Raw genomic sequence first — 6,719 nt, forward strand, 5'->3', positions numbered from 1 at the left:
TCCTACAAGTTCCTTCTCGGTCCAGAGAGAGAGTAGCAGCTGGACTCGCCTGGCAGACGTGCCTCAAAAGCAGAATTTTACTGTGCTTTTGATGTAGGCTTCTTAGCTCAGACCGTGGCCAACAGCTGTACGTCTGCCTTAGCAGCCTTGTGGTAGTCTGGACAGCTGTTGCCTGTTCTGGGTCCTGAGTACAAGTGCAGGGTAAAAAGGAGATACCCTTTCCATTGTTCTCCACATTGCTGCATCTGTCAGTGCCTGTGACACTGTCTGCACTGGACTCTTACCTCCATGGAAAGGGAGCCAGAAGTGCCAAACAGCCTGCCTGGGACTTGGACTGTGAGTTGGGGGTGAAAGCCTTTTCCTCTTCACAAAGGGGTGCTAGGGACAAGCCTGGGGCTGTCTGCCACTGGAAGGGACAACCAGCACTCTCCAAGCTTGCAGATCAGCAGAGACACACAGTTAAAGAAAGCTCAGTCTTTCCTTCTGTAGCCCCCAGAAAACTCTTGTGTAGAGCCTGCTCACTTGCTCTAGGGTGAATTTTGCAGACCCAAAAGTATACCATGTGCTATACCATGGCTAGCAGACAGGTATAGCACAAACCAGCTATTTAAAGCCTGAAATTCTGATGATAAAATACTAGATGATTAGCAAAGTAATTTTACTCCATTTGCAACAAATGTGCTCATTTGCATGAAGAGTGCGGTGAACATAGATTAGCTGAAACAAAAGGACAGAGATTGGGCAGTTTTCCTCTTTGATGCAAAGATTATAATTAGTTCGTATTTTCGCATGTGATGGTTTGAAAATGTCTTCGCTGAATACAGAGCAAGTGTAACTTCTCCGGAAGTGTTTCACCTACTGTTGGATGCTTAACTCAAATTGCTGGATTATTTTCATCAGATCAATTATATTTTTTACATTCTTACACAAGACAACCCCACCCCAAAGGTCTACAGATACTGTTTGCCTGGAATGGGCTTTTTAATGTTGTTTAATGGCCTTGCTCCATTCCCACTGAAATCAGGGGAGTTTTGCTTATACTGCCAAGAGACCCCTAACTTGCAAATCATTTCCAGTTCCCATCACTGAAATCTTTTGCTAGCCTGATGCTGTATTGTTTCAAATGTCTTAAGTACTCTTAGAAAATAAAGGCCAAATCAGTTTAATTCTGCATTTGAAATGTCAGTGTCATGCTGCTTTTATGTAGGCATATGCATATTGAGTATTATTTTCTGAGTGTAATTGCCTTAAGTGCTGTTGATCGTGCGAAGAGAATGATGCATTCTCTGACTCAAGGGTCTGAGAATCAAAGATCCAAATCCTGCAAATGCTTAAGCATGTGGAGAAAGCCCTCTCAAGGGATGACACAGACATTGAGCTACTCTTGTCTTGAAGGCTGGGGTCCACATTTAGCAGACTGAAACCAGCAGAAGCATAAAGTGTCTCATTCCTGAGCAGTGCTGGTCATTGAAGGGAGAGGCTTGGCAGGAGAGGAGAAGTGGTGAGGAGAAGTGCAGGTAGGAGAAGAGCTGTGTGGATAGGATGGAAGTAGCCCCATGGGGCATACAAAGCACCATGAAGACAAATGCACAGAAGGAAAAGAAAGGAAAACTGGGAAATGTGTGGATCCAGGGCCATGCAGTGATCCTTCAGCTTACTGGTGGTAACATGAAAAGGTCAGGTTGAAATCTGTTTTCAAAGTGTTTGCAGAGGGCTTGTTGTGACTAGCTTCACTCTATTCCTGAATTGCAATACCAAGAAAATAAAGGGAGGTTTGAAAAGATAGGCTGAACAGAATGAGAGCTGCAAAATTAGACCAGTTTGAAGACCAGTAGCATTTATAAGAGTTGCCAATTCCCTGAGCACCTTCCCTCAGCATTTTAAAGAACATTCATTCTGTTCTACATTGCAAGATTTCTCATGAGCAGTGTCTGACATTATGAGCTTAGGGTGCTGAGATCTCACAATCCATAGTGTTTGGTGTTGCCTATTAATCTTTAGCCTGATTTGCTGACTAGCCAGAACTTCATTGGATCCTCTCATGGTCACCCTCACAGTTACAGATGTGTTCAGAGCACTGTGTCTTGACGTAGTGCAGGCAGAAAAACAGTACAAGAAAGACATGGACTTGTTGGAGGAGGTCCAGAGAAGAGCCACAAAGATGACCAGAGCATTAGAACACCTCTCCTATGAGGAAAGTCTGAGAGAGTTGGAATTGTTCAGCCTGGACAAGAGAAGGCTCCAGGGAGACCTTACTGCTGCCTTTCAATTGTTAATGGGGGCTTATTAGCAAGATGGGGACAGGCTTTTTAACAGAGGCTATAGCGAAAGGACAAGGGGTAATGGTCTTAAACTAAAGGACCATAGATTCAGACTAGATACAAGGAATAAATTGTTTATAAGGGTGGTGAAACACCGCAACAGGTTGCCCGGAGAGGTGGTATATGCCCCGTCCCTGCAAATATTCAAGGTCAGGTTGGATGGGGCTCTGAGCAACCTGATCTAGTTGAAGACATTCCCGCTCATTGCAGGGGGGTGGACGAGATGGCCTTTAAAGGTCCCTTCCAACCCAAACCATTCTATGATTCTATGATCCTATGAGAAACAGGGAGGGGGTGGGAAAGCTGTAAATGTAATGCACAAATATCCGTAGACATTACACCCTGAGCACTGTTAGGGTTGATAGTACAGAACAATTTCCTTTTTCATGCATGAGTGTATTACAAAACACTCAGTTGAATGCTCTTCACTGAGTTGCGTGCTCCCTGAAGGTAATATCTGAGGAAAGGCCCTCCCACAGCTTGTGAATGAAGGAGGGAAGCTTGTTTTAAGAACTAAGCCAAAAGTCTTGAAAGTGGCTGGGAATTTATTTACTTTAAAGAGAAAGGGTTTTGCAGGTGAAAGAAAAACCATAGCAATCTGCAAACAGGTATTATAGCTGGGAAATCCCTTCTTTTCTGGACATGCCCTCTTACACGAATATGCAAGGTCACTGCAAGCTGAAGACAGCATGTGTGCTTGCTTGTGTTGCCTGTTTCTTTGACATCCCTTCTACCTTTTAGCCAACTTCTACTCTCTCTTGCTATATCTACTGCAGTCCCTGCACTACTCAGCTGCACACAAGCCAGCTTGTGGGAACACCACTATTCCGTGCCTTTTCCAGGGTGTGTCTCACAACTCTGTCCATGCCTTTCTGTGTATGTGTTTGTCCATCTCCTGCATGTCACACAGCCACGTTGAAAGAAACCCAGCTAGGTTTCAACAGGGGGAAAAGCTCTTTTAGATGACAATCTTGTGCCTCTAACTCCAAGGGGCAATTACTGCCTTGTTGGTATGTATGCACATGGGGTGTGAGGGAAGTGTCTGGGAACCTGTTCCAGTTCTAAATGACAGAGATCAAACTCATACTCTTCTGCACATTTCTTCATGACTGCTGTCTGTTATGTGAGGTAACACTTAGGAAAACTCAAGTATTTGAGTCTTGCTGACTGATGAGGGTGGTGTCACGCTACTGCCTGTCAGCTGAGGCTGGTGCAGGCTTTGGTGTTGCAGGAGGAAGCATGAGGAGGGCAGAAAGAGACCAGTTGCCCTATCCTTTCTTCTGCTGTGCCTGAGTAATGCATTCACAGGAAAATGGTCTTCTAGTCATGCTCAGGTTCCCCACTTCAGGCTGAATTCACCACGCTGATTTTATGGTGGAGGGGAAGTGGAGAACTTAAGAGATCAGTGACAAAGTGGGGCTGAAAAGTGACAGTGGCAGCTCTTTCTCCAGAGCCCTCTGATAAGAGCACTCTACATGGGGAAGACGACGGGACAGTTGTCTGAGTCCCTCCAGCTCCCAGGCAGTCAGGAGCACTTTCCTCAGTATCACTGGTATGTATTTTCACCCTTTTCTGTTGACTCTGTTCTCCTTTGTACGAAGTAGTTGAGTGTCCACTGCAGCTGATGTCCCTCCCTGCCAGTTAGTGAGCTTCTTCTGCTTGCTATGAATATTTACATGTCTTATGCAAACTGGAGGTCTTCGTGGGAAATCAAGGACAGCTGGCCACAGCACAGCGTGCAGCATGACCTGCAGGGATGCAGGCAAGATGTCCATGTGCACAGGGACAGTCTTTGCAGGTCAGATCTGGAAAGGGCATAGCTTCTTGTAATGTGGCTGAGAGAAATGAAGCAAGGCTTGCAGGAGGAGAGAACAAATTTTATTAGCTAAGTTAAAAATCAGACTAGCTCTTCTTGCATGCATGTGTACACAAAGGACATGCATATGAGGGAAATACCATTGGTAAAAGGCTGGGGGCAGGGAGGGGTGGAACCAAAGTAAAGCATGTGGAACCTTCCAGAAACCTTGACTAATGATGTCTCCTGATTTGTGGTCTTTTGCAAGGGCTTGTGGCAGAAGCCAGCTTACTTCACTGCAGATGGGCTGGACAAAGCCCTGGAAACATTTCCCTCCCACTTGACGCGCAGGAGGGAAGGGCTCTGCAATCCTGCAGCTCTGTGGGGAGCTCTCGGCTGCGGTCGTTGGAGACTGGTGTTCTTTGAGATAGGGCTTAGCAGCCCCATTCGGACTTGTGAATGTCCATGTTCATGTGGAGGGATTTTTCTGGTGTGCCTGCTCCTATGTGTGTGAGAGGCAATGTTTCACTGGTTCCTTCCAACTGACGAAGACTTTCCTGACCTCAAGACCAAGTGTTTTCATGACTTCAGACAGAAGCCATGAAGAAAAGGCAAAAATTTTCCTCTGTGTGGAGTGAGCAGGGTTATGTCTGCTCCAGATGGAGGGCCTGAAAGAAAGGCAATGCAGAGTTACAGTGGGCTTGTGGCCTGGTAAGAGCAGTTATCTGAAGGTGTGCACAGACCTCCAGTGTCTAACCTGGCAGGGAGGGTGCTGCTGGGCATGCTGCTCTCTGGGGTGCAGCCACAAAAGCAAGTCAGCTGCTGAGGTGCTGACAGGCGAGCACGCACCTCCCTGGGGACATTGCCTGGAGGACTCACGGGGTGCCAAAGGAGATGAGTTCCAACTGAAATGGCAGATGAGGAGCTCTTAATTTCTGCAGCTGGCTTCTGCTGTACAGAAAACCACCATTTCCCCAAGTGTGTAAGTGCTAGTTTGGGAGATTTTATTTTTCAAAGTGTGGAGTTTCGGCACGAATGGGTTACGAGGGAAGACAGAACCCCCTTATCTATGATGCTGGGTACTTGCACTGCCTGGAGATTGCTGCTGCTTCTGCCTCACGGTGACCCATCCTGGGGCCCTCACATAGTGCTGTGCAATTCAGCTCGATTGTGGCAGGCAGGTCACAGGAACTTCTGAGATCCTTGGTGAGAAGGCCAGCCTCTGCAGATGTGGATGGCTGCGGTCAGTGCTGATGCCAAGGCAGCTGCACAGCAACTGTATGAGGGTGACCAGCTGTGATGTCTGCTGGAGCGGGGTGTAAAACAGCCCTGGGGCAGTGAGACCTCTCTGCAACCTGATTTCGCTCCGTGCAAGTGGGTGCATGCCCACGTGCACTGCTGGATCGGGGCCCCAGCCCATGGCCTCCTGTCTTACAGAGGCTGCTTCAGGGTCTGACCAGCTGGAGCTCCCCGCATGGATCCTGTGCTGAGATGTCTTCTAGTGAACCAAACAACAAACCAAAAACCAGCACGCACTTTCAGTTTTCTGCTATCTGCTGCCGTTAATCTACTTGAGATAATTTGGCAGGAGCCATCAGAATGAATTAATTTGGGATTTGCAGGCTGCAGAATGTTTTTCCTCAGGCAGCTTGCTGTTGAGTTTATGGACTTTGGAGATCAGCTGCTGTTTAAAGCAGCAATGTACGAATTTTAGTGATGCCTTGTGGTCTGTTTGTCCAGCTGTGCCAGAGGAAGAAGTGATGCATGTTGGTGCAAGCCTGTAATTTTGTGCTCTGCTGCTCTGCCTTGGCTCTACCATTCCTGGTGGGATTGACCTTGACAAGTTTCTAGCATCGAGGTGTGGACTCTCAGATCTTCCTGTGTGCTGGGCTCTGCTCTGTGAAAGCTAATGTGGCACTGGAGACCTGTACAGACTCGACCTCTCCAGGAAGGGACTGTTACTGCTCGACAACCACTTCTTGGGGGCTACTGCAGCTGTTATCCCCTGTTTGCTTCTTGACACAGGTAACTCAGTCTGCTGCTTCCACCTCTGCAGCATTCATCCTTTGCTGGGGGACCAACCTTCAGTGTTGTGAGTAAAACAGCTAAGTAGAAAGAACAAGCTATGAAAAAGGGACAGAGGAGTTTGGGGAGTAGTGTAGGGACATGGTGAGCTACCGTGTGAGGGAGCTGCTTCCCAAGCTCTTCAGAGCACAAGCAAGCGCACGCAGCCAGGGACCAGCACACATTGTGCAGGGGCTTCTGTCTCCCTGGCCCGGGCAGGATAATCCATGGCAGAAGCCATGTCTCCCAGCCTGCCTGAGCATTTAAGAACATGATTCATATGTGGATGTCCATACCTTTTTAAAACAGATTCTCTGACTTCGGTGGACACAGAGGGCAACTGGAGTCACAGGAGGCTATGACAAGAGCCTGGAGTCTGGAAATCACCTGCTGAAAGGCAGGTGCTGAAATACACATGTAGAGGCAGAGATCTGCAGCCTGACTTTCAAATGGGCAGAGAACATGATATTTTCCATAGTCTTTAATAGCAAATGTTTGGAAACAAAACTACCCAACAGATTTGTCATCTGTGTACCTGA

Source organism: Falco cherrug, chromosome Z (assembly GCF_023634085.1).
Source record: "Falco cherrug isolate bFalChe1 chromosome Z, bFalChe1.pri, whole genome shotgun sequence".
NCBI classification, from domain to species: domain Eukaryota; kingdom Metazoa; phylum Chordata; class Aves; order Falconiformes; family Falconidae; genus Falco; species Falco cherrug.